Source organism: Jaculus jaculus, chromosome 17, assembly GCF_020740685.1.
Source record: "Jaculus jaculus isolate mJacJac1 chromosome 17, mJacJac1.mat.Y.cur, whole genome shotgun sequence".
In the NCBI taxonomy this organism is placed as follows: domain Eukaryota; kingdom Metazoa; phylum Chordata; class Mammalia; order Rodentia; family Dipodidae; genus Jaculus; species Jaculus jaculus.
The window spans coordinates 47447123-47464670 of NC_059118.1; the positions used below are offsets into that span (position 1 = coordinate 47447123).

A 17548-nucleotide genomic window follows, 5' to 3' on the forward strand; every position below is an offset into this window, starting at 1 on the left:
TCAGTGCTACACCTCCTCCACACAACTGTACTTAGCACTGTGGACCACAAGACCCACCCTCAGCGCTACACCTCCTCCACACAACTGTACTTAGCACTGTGGACCACATTATCCACCCTCAGCGCTACACCTCCTCCACACAACTGTACTTAGGGCTGTGGACCACAAGATCCACCCTCAGCGCTACACCGCCTCCACACAACTGTACTTAGGGCTGTGGACCACAAGATCCACCCTCAGCGCTACACCTCCTCCACACAACTGTACTTAGCACTGTGGACCACAAGATCCTCCCTCAGTGCTACACCTCCTCCACACAACTGTACTTAGGAATGTGGACCACATTATCCACCCTCAGCGCTACACCTCCTCCACACAACTGTACTTAGCACTGTGGACCACATTATCAACCCTCAGTGCTACACCTCCTCCACACAACTGTACTTAGCACTGTGGACCACAAGATCCACCCTCAGTGCTACACCTCCTCCACACAACTGTACTGAGGAATGTGGAACACATTATCCACCCTCAGTGCTACACCTCCTCCACACAACTGTACTTAGCACTGTGGACCACATTATCCACCCTCAGCGCTACACCTCCTCCACACAACTGTACTTAGGGCTGTGGACCACAAGATCCACCCTCAGCGCTACACCGCCTCCACACAACTGTACTTAGGGCTGTGGACCACAAGATCCACCCTCAGCGCTACACCTCCTCCACACAACTGTACTTAGCACTGTGGACCACAAGATCCTCCCTCAGTGCTACACCTCCTCCACACAACTGTACTTAGCACGGTGGACCACAAGATCCTCCCTCAGTGCTACACCTCCTCCACACAACTGTACTTAGGAATGTGGACCACATTATCCACCCTCAGCGCTACACCTCCTCCACACAACTGTACTTAGCACTGTGGACCACATTATCAACCCTCAGTGCTACACCTCCTCCACACAACTGTACTTAGGGCTGTGGACCACAAGATCCACCCTCAGCACTACACCTCCTCCACACAACTGTACTTAGCACTGTGGACCACAAGGTCCACCCTCAGCGCTACACCTCCTGCACACAACTGTACTTAGCACTGTGGACCACAAGATCCACCCTCAGCGCTACACCTCCTCCACACAACTGTACTTAGCACTGTGGACCACAAGGTCCACCCTCAGTGCTACACCTCCTCCACACAACTGTACTTAGCACTGTGGACCACAAGATCCACCCTCAGCGCTACACCTCCTCCACACAACTGTACTTAGCACTGTGGACCACAAGATCCTCCCTCAGTGCTACACCTCCTCCAGCAACTGTACTTAGGAATGTGGACCACATGATCCACACTCAGTGCTACACCTCCTCCACATAACTGTACGTAGCACTGTGGACCACAAGATCCACCCTCAGCGCTACACCTCCTCCACACAACTGTACTTAGCACTGTGGACCACAAGATCCTCCCTCAGTGCTACACCTCCTCCACACAACTGTACTTAGGAATGTGGACCACAAGATCCTCCCTCAGTGCTACACCTCCTCCACACAACTGTACTTAGGAATGTGGACCACAAGATCCTCCCTCAGCGCTACACCTCCTCCACACAACTGTACTTAGGAATGTGGACCACAAGATCCACCCTCAGCGCTACACCTCCTCCACACAACTGTACTTAGGAATGTGGACCACATTATCCACCCTCAGCGCTACACCTCCTCCACACAACTGTACTTAGGAATGTGGACCACAAGATCCTCCCTCAGCGCTACACCTCCTCCACACAACTGTACTTAGGAATGTGGACCACATTATCCACCCTCAGCGCTACACCTCCTCCACACAACTGTACTTAGGAATGTGGACCACAAGATCCACCCTCAGCGCTACACCTCCTCCACACAACTGTACTTAGGAATGTGGACCACAAGATCCACCCTCAGCACTACACCTCCTCCACACAACTGTACTTAGCACTGTGGACCACAAGATCCACCCTCAGCGCTACACCTCCTCCACACAACTGTACTTAGGAATGTGGACCACAAGATCCACCCTCAGCGCTACACCTCCTCCACACAACTGTACTTAGCACTGTGGACCACATATCCACCTTCAGCGCTACACCTCCTCCACACAACTGTACTTAGGAATGTGGACCACAAGATCCACCCTCAGCACTACACCTCCTCCACACAACTGTACTTAGCACTGTGGACCACAAGATCCACCCTCAGCGCTACACCTCCTCCACACAACTGTACTTAGGAATGTGGACCACAAGATCCACCCTCAGCACTACACCTCCTCCACACAACTGTACTTAGCACTGTGGACCACAAGATCCACCCTCAGCGCTACACCTCCTCCACACAACTGTACTTAGGAATGTGGACCACAAGATCCACCCTCAGTGCTACACCTCCTCCACACAACTGTACTTAGCACTGTGGACCAAAGATCCTCCCTCAGTGCTACACCTCCTCCACACAACTGTACTTAGGGCTGTGGACCACAAGATCCACACTCAGTGCTACACCTCCTCCACACAACTGTACTGAGGAATGTGGACCAAAATTCCTCCTTCAGTGCTACACCTCCTCCACACAACTGTACTTAGCACTGTGGACCACAAGATCCACACTCAGTGCTACACCTCCTCCACACAACTGTACTTAGCACTGTGGACCACAAGATCCTCCCTCAGCGCTACACCTCCTCCACACAACTGTACTGAGGAATGTGGACCACAAGATCCTCCCTCAGTGCTACACCTCCTCCACACAACTGTACTTAGCACTGTGGACCACAAGATCCACCCTCAGTGCTACACCTCCTCCACACAACTGTACTTAGGAATGTGGACCACAAGATCCACCCTCAGTGCTACACCTCCTCCACACAACTGTACTTAGCACTGTGGACCACAAGATCCACCCTCAGTGCTACACCTCCTCCACACAACTGTACTTAGCACTGTGGACCACAAGAACCACCCTCAGTGCTACACCTCCTCCACACAACTGTACTTAGCACTGTGGACCACATTATCCACCCTCAGCGCTACACCTCCTCCAAACAACTGTACTGAGGAATGTGGACCACAAGATCCTCCCTCAGTGCTACACCTCCTCCACACAACTGTACTTAGCACTGTGGACCACAAGATCCACCCTCAGTGCTACACCTCCTCCACACAACTGTACTTAGCACTGTGGACCACAAGATCCTCCCTCAGTGCTACACCTCCTCCACACAACTGTACTTAGCACTGTGGACCAAAGATCCACCCTCAGCGCTACACCTCCCCCACACAACTGTACTTAGCACTGTGGACCACAAGATCCACCCTCAGCGCTACACCTCCTCCACACAACTGTACTTAGCACTGTGGACCACAAGATCCACACTCAGCGCTACACCTCCCACACAACTGTACTTAGCACTGTGGACCACATTATCCACCCTCAGCGCTACACCTGCTCCACACAACTGTACTTAGGGCTGTGGACCACAAGATCCAACCTCAGCGCTACACCTCCTCCACACAACTGTACTTAGGAATGTGGACCACAAGATCCTCCCTCAGTGCTACACCTCCTCCACACAACTGTACTTAGCACCGTGGACCACAAGATCCACCCTTAGTGCTACACCTCCTCCACACAACTGTACTTAGCACTGTGGACCACAAGATCCACACTCAGTGCTACACCTCCTCCACACAACTGTACTTAGCACTGTGGACCACATTATCCACCCTCAGCGCTACACCTGCTCCACACAACTGTACTTAGGGCTGTGGACCACAAGATCCACCCTCAGCGCTACACCTCCTCCACACAACTGTACTTAGCACTGTGGACCACAAGATCCACCCTCAGCGCAACACCTCCTCTACACAACTGTACTTAGCACTGTGGACCACAAGATCCACCCTCAGCGCTACACCTCCTCCACACAACTGTACTTAGCACCGTGGACCACAAGATCCACCTTCAGCGCTACACCTCCTCCACACAACTATACTTAGGAATGTGGACCACATTATCCACCCTCAGCGCTACACCTCCTCCACACAACTGTACTGAGGAATGTGGACCACAAGATCCTACCTCAGTGCTACATCTCCTCCACACAACTGTACTTAGCACTGTGGACCACATTATCCACCCTCAGTGCTACACCTCCTCCACACAAATGTACTTAGCACTGTGGACCACAAGATCCTCCCTCAGTGCTACACCTCCTCCACACAACTGTACTTAGCACTGTGGACCAAAGATCCTCCCTCAGTGCTACACCTCCTCCACACAACTGTACTTAGCACTGTGGACCACAAGATCCACACTCTGTGCTACACCTCCTCCACACAACTGTACTTAGCACTGTGGACCACAAGATCCTCCCTCAGCGCTACACCTCCTCCACACAACTGTACTGAGGAATGTGGACCACAAGATCCTCCCTCAGTGCTACACCTCCTCCACACAACTGTACTTAGCACTGTGGACCACAAGATCCACCCTCAGTGCTACACCTCCTCCACACAACTGTACTTAGCACTGTGGACCACAAGATCCACCCTCAGTGCTACACCTCCTCCACACAACTGTACTTAGCACTGTGGACCACAAGATCCACCCTCAGTGCTACACCTCCTCCACACAACTGTACTTAGCACTGTGGACCACATTATCCACCCTCAGCGCTACACCTCCTCCAAACAACTGTACTGAGGAATGTGGACCACAAGATCCTCCCTCAGTGCTACACCTCCTCCACACAACTGTACTTAGGAATGTGGACCACATTATCCACCCTCAGCGCTACACCTCCTCCACACAACTGTACTTAGCACTGTGGACCACATTATCCACCCTCAGTGCTACACCTCCTCCACACAACTGTACTTAGGGCTGTGGACCACAAGATCCTCCCTCAGTGCTACACCTCGTCCACACAACTGTACTTAGCACTGTGGACCACAAGATCCTCCCTCAGTGCTACACCTCCTCCACACAACTGTACTTAGGGCTGTGGACCACATTATCCACCCTCAGCGCTACACCTGCTCCACACAACTGTACTTAGGGCTGTGGACCACAAGATCCACCCTCAGCGCTACACCTCCTCCACACAACTGTACTTAGGAATGTGGACCACAAGATCCTCCCTCAGTGCTACACCTCCTCCACACAATTGTACTTAGCACTGTGGACCACAAGATCCTCCCTCAGTGCTACACCTCCTCCACACAACTGTACTTAGCACTGTGGACCAAAGATCCACCCTCAGCGCTACACCTCCCCCACACAACTGTACTTAGCACTGTGGACCACAAGATCCACCCTCAGCGCTACACCTCCTCCACACAACTGTACTTAGCACTGTGGACCACAAGATCCACACTCAGCGCTACACCTCCCACACAACTGTACTTAGCACTGTGGACCACATTATCCACCCTCAGCGCTACACCTGCTCCACACAACTGTACTTAGGGCTGTGGACCACAAGATCCACCCTCAGCGCTACACCTCCTCCACACAACTGTACTTAGGAATGTGGACCACAAGATCCTCCCTCAGTGCTACACCTCCTCCACACAACTGTACTTAGGAATGTGGACCACAAGATCCTCCCTCAGTGCTACACCTCCTCCACACAACTGTACTTAGGAATGTGGACCACAAGATCCACCCTCAGCGCTACACCTCCTCCACACAACTGTACTTAGGAATGTGGACCACAAGATCCTCCCTCAGCGCTACACCTCGTCCACACAACTGTACTTAGGGCTGTGGACCACAAGATCCACCCTCAGCGCTACACCTCGTCCACACAACTGTACTTAGGAATGTGGACCACAAGATCCTCCCTCAGCGCTACACCTCGTCCACACAACTGTACTTAGGGCTGTGGACCACAAGATCCACCCTCAGCGCTACACCTCCTCCACACAACTGTACTTAGCACCGTGGACCACAAGATCCACCCTCAGCGCTACACCTGCTCCACACAACTGTACTTAGGGCTGTGGACCACAAGATCCACCCTCAGCGCTACACCTCCTCCACACAACTGTACTTAGCACTGTGGACCACAAGATCCACCCTCAGCGCTACACCTCCTCTACACAACTGTACTTAGCACTGTGGACCACAAGATCCACCCTCAGCGCTACACCTCCTCCACACAACTGTACTTAGCACTGTGGACCACAAGATCCACCCTCAGCGCTACACCTCCTCCACACAACTGTACTTAGGAATGTGGACCACATTATCCACCCTCAGCGCTACACCTCCTCCACACAACTGTACTTAGCACTGTGGACCACAAGATTCACCCTCAGCGCTACACCTCCTCCACACAACTGTACTTAGCACTGTGGACCACAAGATCCTCCCTCAGTGCTCCTCCTCCTCCACACAACTGTACTTAGGAATGTGGACCACAAGATCCACCCTCAGCGCTACACCTCCTCCACACAACTGTACTTAGGAATGTGGACCACAAGATCCACCCTCAGCGCTACACCTCCTCCACACAACTGTACTTAGGAATGTGGACCACAAGATCCTCCCTCAGTGCTCCTCCTCCTCCACACAACTGTACTTAGGAATGTGGACCACAAGATCCACCCTCAACGCTATACCTCCACCAGCCTGTTCCAGACTAAGTAGAAAGCTTAATTTTTTAATATTTTATTTATTGTTTTTTGCGATGGGAGCAGATAGAGAATGGTGCACCAGGGCCTCATACCACTGCCAATGAACTCCAGACACATGCACTACCTATGCATCTGGCTTATGTGGGTAGAAAAATCGAACCTGATCCTTAGGTTTTGCAGGCAAGCACCTTACTCATGAAGCCATTTCTTCAGGCCCAAGAAGCTTAATATTAATCAAAGCTTGGGAAAATTACATTCATACCACCAGAATAAGACTCAAAACTAGTAATGGAGCCAGATGTCTTTAATCCCAGCACTCAGAGGGCAGAGGTAGGATGACTGCCATGACTTCCAGGCTACCTTGCAACTACATAGTGAAGTCCAGGTCAGTCAGAGCTAGAGCAAGACCCTACCTCAAAGAAATAAAAAAAAAATAGTAATGTATTGACTGTACTAATTTGTACATTACGCCCTACCCAAATCATTAGACTATGTGCTTAAAAATATATACATCAGGATGGAGGGGCAGCTCACAGGTGGAGTGCTTGCCTAACATGTATGTACTAAACATAAATTAATCAATTTAAACAATATACATCATGGGTTGGAGAGAGAGCTTAGTGGTTAAGTTACTTGCCTGCAAAGCCTAAGGATCCAGGTTCAATTCCCCAGAACCCACAGAGTCCAGATGTACAAGATGATGCATATGCACAAGGTCACACATGTTCACAAGGTCACACATGTGCATAAGTTGGCACACACATCTAGAGTTTGACTGCTGTGGCTAGAGGCCCTGGCATGCCAATTCTCTCCCTCTTTCCCTCTTTGTCTCTCTCTCTCTCTCTCTCTCTCTCTCTCTCTCTCACAAACACACACACACACACACACACACACACACACACAAATACATCAAAGGTTCATGCTTTCTGTCTTTGGTTTGCTATGACACTTCAGAGCTACCACATTAGTGAAGTCTGGAGCAATCCTACTCCAGACTCCCTTATGGTGGAGTCCAAAAGTAAAATAATATAAAAAGTAATCCTTCCTTATTCCTCTCTCTCTCCCTCTCATCCCCCCCCCCCCCACCCAACAAGCCAGTTTCCCTATATCGTCCAGACTGGCTTTAAACTACTATCTTCTTGCAGCTTCTGAGCACAGGGACAAGTGTGCTGCCACCTGGCTGGAAAACCCTTACTTTGTAAGCCACACTTTGGGAATTTCTTACTTGAGGCCAAATTTTATGAAAGACAAAATCTGAAGATAAGCGACACCTCTGCCTTGTACTCTGTGACTCTGAATGAGCTCCCTCACTCCTGAGTCACAGTTTCCTCTGCAAACCCAACTCAGCATGGTCCTGCCACGTCCTCTGTGTCACCGGCTAGACAACACTGATGCACCTGAAAGCACTGTTATCACTGACGAAGCACTGACCAACCTTACTTTAAGTAGAGGACACTTTTAATTTTTTGTTGTTGTTTGTTTATTTATTTGAGAGCAACAGACAGAGAGAGAGAGAGAGAATGGGTGTGCCAGGTCCTCCAGCCACTGCAAACGAACTCCAGACACGTGCGCCCCCTTGTGCATCTGGCTAACGTGGGTCCTGGGGAGTTGAGCCTCGAACCGGGATCCTTAGGCTTCACAGGCAAGTGCTTAACCACTAAGCCATCTCTCCAGCCCTAGAGGACACTTTTAAAGTTGAGTAGTAGATCACACAATTTAAGAAAAACAACACTGTTTTTTAGAAACCATCTAGCCAAGACTAGCACGGAGCATGACTCTCACATTCTCACTTCGCCTCACCTAACATCAGCATTTGGCATTTATTTTTCTTTACTTGTCCCTTCTCATTCTCCCCAATTCTAAATGTGGCGTGTCTTGAGTTCAGGACCTCAAGCTTTTTTCTTTCTAAACTCACCATCTTGTGGAATTCACTCATTTAAGGCTTTATATTACATTTATTTCTTCCAACTTACAAATCCACATTATTAGATTACTATCTTGAAACCCTGACTATGAAACTATTTAGGTGTTTTAAAAGTCTCTAAATCTTGACAGATCTGAGCTGAGTTCCTGGTCATTCTCCAGCAAGCACACTCCTCTTTTTAGTTAAAGGCCATCAGGCCTAGGCCTGGGGAGATGGCTCAGTGGGTTAAGTACCTGCAACACAAGCAGAAACTGAGTTCAGATCCCTCAAGATCCAGGTAAACGCTAGCATGGTAATGTGCACCTGCAACCCAGCACTGCGCTGGCAGCGTCAAGAGGACCATCGAGCGTCTCTGGCCAGCCAGTCTAGCTCAGTCAGGCCTTATATTGTCTTAAAAGATAAGGTAGAAAGTGAATGAGAAAGACATCTGAATTGACCTCTGACCTTCACAGTCATGTATACACATATGAACACACACACACCAACCTTTATTCTTTACATGGGTTCAGGATAAGTCTCAGAATCATCTATCACTCCTCTTTCTCTATTTCCCATCCCACCTACTAGAACTGCTCTAACATGAGCTCTGCTATCCATCCATCCCTCCCGCCTCACCCCTACCTCCACGCGGCTTCCACCCTGCTTTCCAAGGCACTGTCACTTCACACTGGGACAAATGCAGTGCTACCCAAAGGTCTCCCTGATTGGCCACACCTACCTTTACTCTAGCTTCAAACACACAGAAGCCAGAGTCACCTCATTGCCACTTTAGTAATGTTGGACCATTTATTGTCTAAAACCCTTCGAAGGACCCTGTCAGCACAGAGCAAGCCCACGGCTCTGTCCTTCTAAAAGCCCTTGCTACCTGCCCACCACATTCCTATCTCCTCTCTCACCTGTGTCCTACCAATGCCCCATGTGTTCTCCTCTCCAGCCACCAGGTACTCTGAGCTCTCCTGTTGCCTCAGACATTTGTCCCTGCCTCCACCTAAGAGCTCTTCACCCAGGCCATAACCTAGCTCAATGCTTGGCTACCTTCCTGTCAACCTTCAATGTCACCTTCTCCATGAGGTCACACCTGGCCATCTCAATGAAAACTGTAACTTCTCCTATCCTCCCATCTCTCGTTCCTGCTTCATTATTCTCCATACTGGCATCCACCTTTAACCAGATCTTTTACTGTCAGTAGCAAAAGCTTCAAAACTTCAAGGACTTTCACAGCTGTTGTTCACTGCTGTGTGCTCTGCGCAGAGAACCACTTGGCACACAGAAAGCACTCAACAGACAACACCTGCCAAAGGAAAGAGCCACAGATGAATAAAGAAGGCTTCAATAGTACCTGCTAAGCAAGCAGCAGGCCCTGGGTTCAACCTCCAGGCCAAGCAACAGCAATAATAATAATAATAATAATAATGGGCAGAAATACTAGCAATGATGACCCACAATCCCATGGGGACAACCAGCACCCCAATGAGGAGGGTCCCTTTGGAGGGGACAAGGAAGAGGATAAGGATGGTATCAACATGTGCTGTTTACATACTGAGTAGGTCCATAACTAATTTTAAAAAAGAATAAAAAGAAAATACAAGCAACGTGCTTGGAGATGGCTAGCATCTAGCTCCAGTCAACAAATCTGGGACCATAAATAACAAAATCAAAGAGAATCAAGGTCCTAGAGAAGCTCAGAACAAACACCTAAGTAGAAATGGAGCTCGGTGCATGGCGAAGGGCCTGATAATCGCCTCCCAGGCTTATACAACTCAAAGTTGAGCACATGCTTTTTATCCACTTCTAAGGTAATTAGCACTAAAGTCATCATGAAGGCTCAGCTGAAAATTCAGACTTTCTTCCTCCTGCAGTGGCCTTCTTGTCGTTGGCACAAAGCACCTGACTAAATCAGCTGATGAAAAGAAAGGGTCAATTTAGGCTTACAGACCCAAGGAGGAGCTCCTTGGTGGCAGGGGAAAACATGGCATGAGCAGAGGGTGGACATCACCTCCTGACCAACATCAGGTGGAACACTTCAGCATGAGTATATGCCAAACACTAGCCAGAGGAAGCTGGCTATAGCACCATAAACCCACCACCACAAAACACCCCCTCCAAGAGGCACCATTACAAATTGCCATCACCTGGGGAACTAGCATTTGGAACACGTGAGTTTATGAGGGACCCCTGGTTCAAACCACCTCACTTTCTATATGGTAGACTGTTCTGAGTCTACTAATTCACCCTGACCAAAATCAACAAGCCACTCTAAGTACCTAAAAGTATAAAATTTGGTAAGATAATAAAGTTATTGAGTATATTTGGTTATAATGTTAAGGATTAACAACATATAGAGACCTTAATAAAATTATTTTAAACTCTGTACTTAAACTAGTCTATCAGTGGTTGATAGTTTTTTTGTTTCTTTTTTTTTTAATTTATTTATTTGAGAGCTACAGACACAGAGAGAAAGACAGATAGAGGGAGAGAGAAAGAATGGGCGCACCAGGGCTTCCAGCCTCTGCAAACGAACTCCAGACACGTGCGCCCTCTTGTGCATCTGGCTAACGTGGGACCTGGGGAACCGAGCCTCGAACTGGGGTCCTTAGGCTTCACAGGCAAGCGCTTAACCGCTAAGCCATCTCTCCAGCCCGATATATTAATAATATATAACCTATTAAAACAAATATTCCCAACAAAGTCTTGGATATAATTTTTGAGAATACATTTTTCTACTTTAATCTCATATTTTTATTTTTAACATTATCATTTCTAGGCAAGAAGCAATGCCTAAATATTCCTAAGCAGAAACATACTGAATGTAAATGAATGCAGTCTTCCTCATGTTAGTTAATCTCTTGGAGAGATTAACCAGTCCATGAAAATCCAAGATTTGGAAAGAAATATTGCTCTGCCAACTGAGAGTTTTTATGTACATAAAGTCTCTGTAAAAACTACTGTCAGAAAACCTGTAACACTTCTTGATTTCCTGATCAATGAGTCATGGGACATCACTTCATCTTTTAGCTGTCTAGTGAATAAACAGAGAAATTAAAGTTGTACTGAAGTCTATTCATCATGATTAGCTCTGAAGGTTGAGAATCTGAATAAACCAACCCTAGAAGTCTCTAGTATCTCAAGTCACAAATACTCAGAACTGGAATGAAGGGCCCAGGTACTAAGATGGAGCCAGGGACTCCCCATTGTGCTGACTTAAACTAAGACCTGGCTGATGTTTGCTGAAGTAAATAAATTCATAAAAGAATCAAATAGAACATATTTTTAGAGAAAGGCATATTTAAGTATGTATGAACTTTGGTCCAAATACATATTATTTCAGTGAATAGTTTTGCTTGACATGGTTTGGAAGACAGTTAAGACAGAAAGCTTGATGCATTAAAACATCACTAACTATTGTGAAAACCTATGATAGGACCTTCACTGCATGTTTACAGGTGCTTAGTCTTCTGCTTTTTCCTACATATATGCTGTTGCAGGTTGTTGTTTGTGGGGCTGGGAATTGTGGGAAGTGAACAAACCCAAGGTTAGGAGGTTTTCTGGGTTGTTTTGTTTTGTTTTTTTTTTAATTATTTTATTTTTTGAGGCAGGGGTTCACTCCTGTCCATTCATTCTTGCCCAGGCTGACCTTAAGCTCATTCTTTAACCCAGGTCAATGGCCTCCAACTCACAGTGATCCCCCTACCTTGGCCTCCCAAATGCTGGGGTTAAAGGCATGCATCACCATGCCTGGTAAACCCAGGTTTGTATGCCTGCTAGGCAAGAGCTCTACTACTGAGCTACATTCCCAGCTGTACATACATGCTTTAAAAAAAAAAGTCATGCCCACATCAACCTTATGAGATGCTATGATGCCCACTTTATGAATGACAAGACTGAGAGTCAAGAAAATGAAGTAACCTGGCCAGGTGTCCCAGCTAGTAATTGCCTGGGCCCAGGATTCAAAATTCTGTGCCTAAAACCATTATAAGAAGTAAAGCATATTACTTTAGGCAGGTAATACCCTTATTGGAACAATGCCACTTTCTCTATATCCAGAAAACATTCCCACAGATAAACTTTCAGTGGAATACTTAAGGAACTCTGGCATTTCCATACAGCATACTTAGCTGAAGATACACTTCACAACAGTGAAGCAAAATAACTGTAACTAATCCTCACTAGGTTACCATCAATAGCATGTGAATTCTATCTGCCTTCTTGGAGGAGAGCAGAATTGTAACTGATTCTCATTAAGCTTCCATGCCAGTAGCTCTGTTGTTTAACAACTTAAAAATAAACTTCACAACAAAAGACGTATCTAAATTTTTGACACAATCGACAAATCATAGAATCTTAAAGCTGCAGGATTTTGCCAATTTGGTGAAACCTTCATTTTAAACACAACAAATGGAAGCACTGAAAGGTTAAGTGGCCTAACTTTATACAAGTAGAAATAAGCAAATCATACTATACCAGGATAAAGATACCTCCAGTTCTCAACTAGCCAAATCCTACAGGAAAAACTCACTTTCCATAGCAAACCAATGCTTAGACTAGGAAGACAGAACTTCTTGAATGTCACCAAAAAACAGTACATGAGTTCTGACAACATTCTCAGAGCTAGCAGGAGAGAACTGTACAATTAAGAGGTAATATAATCACTATGAAAACTTGATATCTATCATGATAATTAAACACATCTACAGGCTGGTGTGTTGCATAGCTAAAGTTTTCATTCTAATTCTAATAGAATTAATTGTACCTTGTATTGACTCCTTCATTAGAAATCCATTTCTTTGAGGCCACTTGTGGATTTGACTACCAAAATGAACTGATTATATTGTAAGCCACATATGTTTTTCTAGAATAGAAATAACTGCCAGGTATGGTGGCACACCCCTTTAATCCCAGCAGAGGTAGGAGGATCACTATCAGTTCAGGACAGCCTAAAACTACATAGTGAATTCCAGGTCAGCCTGGGCTAGAGCAAGACCTTACCTCAAAAAAAATATCTATATATATATATCTATATCTATATATATCTATATCTAGATATCTATATCTATATCTAGATATAGATATCTGTAATTAAGAAAATCAACCATGAATTGAGCATTAGCTTGCAGGATCCACTCAACCCATTCCTAACACAAAATGTACATTACTCCACATTCATTATGTGCACAAATACTGAAGAACACTTTATCAACTTAGTAAAATTTTATCAGAAGTGCCCAAGTAATCATTCTATGTGAAAAAGGACCTACAAAGCCCATTTCAAAACAAGAAAATCTTGAGCTATAAATCACTGGTCAGGCAATAATAGCTCAAAACAAGGAGACTATTCCCTAATGGCTGTGTCAGGCCACAAACGAAAGTGTCTAACAAGAATCGTACCTTCACAAGGTGGAGAAGAACTTCCAGTCATCCAGCTGTAGTAATCCACATAAGGAAAACACCATCAAAAATGCTAACAGTGTATCTCTCAAGTAACTCCAAATGAAGAAGCTGATGGCTACCCAGCCAGTATTGACTTGCTGTTCCTTGTCCCTGGCTGATATACGCAGCTCCACAGAACAATGCAGGATGCAGAAAGCCATGCTAGGAAGTCCTCGGACCAGCAACCAGCGATTCTGATGATAATGACACCTGTACAATTGCAACTACTTAAGGTTAGCTCCAAGCCACTCCTCGTTGTCTTAATATATTTTCTTCTGACATGAACATTCTAAGCTACGTAATGTAGCTCACACCATACAGAATCCCAACTTCAAGAAGTTAAAAAACTATGTAGGTGTTTCATCCAGCCATTAGCAGTGCAGTTAGTTTGATGTTCCATTTGTCTTGTAATGAGTGAATCAGTCCAAGAATGTGAAAAAAGTCTCCAGCAACTGGGAATACAGGAAAGAGTGGAGAAAGTGACCAATTAATTATCTTGGCAGTTGGATGGATCTCACAAAACATGTGAAGATAATGACATAGGGTTATATAAAAGGGTTGTATTTCAAAAGGAGGACACATTTGTAATATTGCAAGGCCTCCTAACAGCTAAAGCAAACGTACCAGTGCCAGCTTTCTCAAACCCCCAACTCAGGACTCTAAAATGTCTTTTCTTTAGTTCACGAAGTGATTGGTAAAGGATAAACAACTTTTGTGGCAAAGTGCAAAAACAGAAAAATTTCATACAAAGTCCTGGTGTCTCGTTGCTGAACAGTCCATCAAGTGCGCAAGAACCAACCCAAAAGCATCCCAAAGTTGGGATACTTGGGAAACAAAGTTGGGATCTTCCCAGGTCCGTGCCAAGAGGGACTGCGCAGCTTCTCCGCGGAGCAGAGGCGTCACAGCAAGCCCAGTTTGGGGCGGGCGTGGCTGGCCGAAACAAAAGGTTAAAACACAAAAGACGGGGCGGAGAACCAAGCCAGGGAAGACTAGAAGGCTCCTGGTCCCCTAGTATTCAAGCACACTGAAATAGGACTGGGGTCTGTGAAATGACCCAAGTGATGATGGATGCCAAAGATAGCATGGGGCGTTCCGGGTGGGTCAGGACCCTGAACCAGGCCCGGGGGTAGGCGGACTCTTAACTAGTGGTCCAGGCCCCATCTAAGGGCTTCACCTCCGCACTACTGACAGTCTGTAACCTGTAGCTTCCTCCACCCCACCACCCCACCTCACCCCACCCCGCCCCGCCCCGCCCCGCCCCGCCGCAAGAAAACTCCAGTCTGCTTTCGGGAACCCTTAAAGCTCCCAAACCCCTTCTGCATTCTATTGTCGAAAGCTTGTTGTGTCGTATATCGGGCCTCCGGAGCGCTCCGCAGTTAAGTTTTAAAACGTGTGAGGAAAGGATCCTCGCCTCCGTATCTCTTCCTTTTCCGCGACCAGAGTGAGCGCTGGGCGGGGAGCGAGCCCGACCTCGTTCCCATCTTCATCAACGTGTTTCATCGCTTACGCTGACCCCTGGGAGAGCCCCCAGCCCCTCACATAATAAAGCACATGACAGCAAAGTGTGCTTCGGTTTTGCCTATTTTAAATAAACAATCTGCAAGATCGTTAAAGAACAAAAGAAAAGGGGGCCGGGAAGGAAGGGGCAATTCAGCAGGCAAACTTGGCCACTAGACGACGACTTCGCCCTCCGCAGGCGCGGGGCCGCGCAACCTGGAGGAAAGGTGGACAGGACCGCGGGCTCCACTCACCGCCTTTCGTCCCCACTTGCTCGCACTTGCAAGGGACGTTGTTTCCATTGTCGCCGCCGGACGGCCGCTGGACAGTTTTCTGCAGCCTGACAGCGGAGAACGTCCCGTCCGCAAAGTTACCAGAGGGAGATGCCGGGCGTCCGGGGCGGGGAGGCGAGAGTTCATCCCGCGCCCCTTTGTTCCGAGCCCCGAGCAGACAAAGAGCGAGAGCGGCCGCAGGTTTCTCCTCTCACCCCTTCTTCCTCTCCCTCCTCCTCCCGCCCCTCCCTCTCCCGGCTCCCGCCCGCCCCGGGAACCTCGGAGGAGGGCCGGCGGCGGGCTCCCCAAGAACTGGCAACTGCCCCATTCCCTCAGCGACCCCCCTCGAAACTTTGCTCGGGAGATGCGGCTCTGGCCCCTCCCCACGCAGTCTTGACTGCCCTCCTTCCCCACTCACGCCGGGGATCTCCAAACATTGTTTCCGGGAGATGCACCTCTTTGTTCGCACTTTCCCTGCCTATCCGGGCGAGCAGTCCACTTTGGCATCGAGTTTCTGCCAGTTTCCCAGCATTCGGGGGACAAACAAGCGAAGGGTCGAGGTCAACAATGGAAGATAGTGGTGCTTGCCCAGTGGGAGGAGAGGCGCACGGAGGGAGCGGCCCGTCCAGGGTCCTCCCCTGGGGCTCGCCCTCCTCTACGCCCGCTAGCACCCCTCTAGGGTCTCCTGAGGAAGGAAAACTCTCTCCCCACGCCCCCAGCCCGCCGGCACGCCATCCCCAGGGACAGCCTCAAAGCAACCCGAGGAGGCCCGAAGGAGTCCGGCGCAGCCTCCACCTGGCCTTTCCGCCTACCTGTTGCTGCAGGCACTGGGTAACACCGTCCGGGCTCCCGGGCGTTTCCCGAGCAGCGAGGTGACCACCCTCCCAGGCCGCGCACACTTCCTCTGTTTGCAAATTGCAAAGCAACCCCCAGGACCGAGCTCCGTCCCCACCCAGGAGCACAGAGCTCCACCCGGCCTCACCCCTACCTGGTCCGGCCCCTAAAGACCTAGCTCCCATCCTCTCCCGCACCACCCCTCGGAAATTTAACTCCAGCCCAGCATCCCCTCCCCCGCGGCCTGGTCCCCAGCAAGCCAGGTGTGTCTCTTCGCCAGATTCTCCAGTACCATCTTCACTGTCCCCCGTCCTAGACCCAGCCGCGTTCTCCAGTGGTAGGGAGCTGAGACTCAGAGCTGCGCTAGTTTTTTTTTTTCTGGATCTCCCTAAGATGAAGGAGGAGGCAGCCAGATGCGAGAAAGGGGCGCGGGGACCCGCGTGGGGAGGCAGTTGCTAAGGCGAAGGGGAAGGAAATTCCAAACCACTACCCCACCTCCAGCTGGGGTTCGACCCGTCGCACAACTTGGTACCCACAACTTCGCTCCCGCGATTGGGGACTTTGCGGGCTGAAGTTGGTGGGCGACTGGGGACCTGGGAGCTGAGCCGGCGTGGGGGACGCGGAGGCGGGAGGAAGGACCCCCGCTGGGGCTGGAATGCCGCGGGCGCGCTCCGCTCTAACGGGCAGGTCTCACCCCGAGGGCAGAACAAAGACGGCCCTGGAGCGCTTCCTCCCTCGCCCTCGGGGCCCACCGCCCACCGCCCACCCTGCGCTCCCGCTCCGGCGCCCACGCTCTCCTCCGGGAACTTAGGAACCAACTTCCCCGAGTTAGCGCCCGAGGCTCCCCCGCCGGCGAAGGCCACGACCATCGCATCCCGGGCCGGGATGCCCCCTCCCCGCCCTCCTCCACT

At 49.0% G+C, this 17548-nt stretch overlaps 1 long non-coding RNA gene across 1 annotated transcript in view; it reads right to left on the reverse strand.

The window, feature by feature from the left end:
* LOC123455547 overlaps positions 1–16015 on the reverse strand; it is a 157341-nt gene extending 141326 nt beyond the window's left edge. Inside the window, exons 1-2 of the long non-coding RNA XR_006633979.1 lie at positions 15786–16015; positions 13993–14486 (exon numbers count right to left, since the gene is read on the reverse strand). This is a non-coding gene — a long non-coding RNA (uncharacterized LOC123455547). The remainder of the gene's footprint in view (positions 1–13992; positions 14487–15785) is intronic.
* Positions 16016–17548: the final 1533 nt, after the last annotated feature.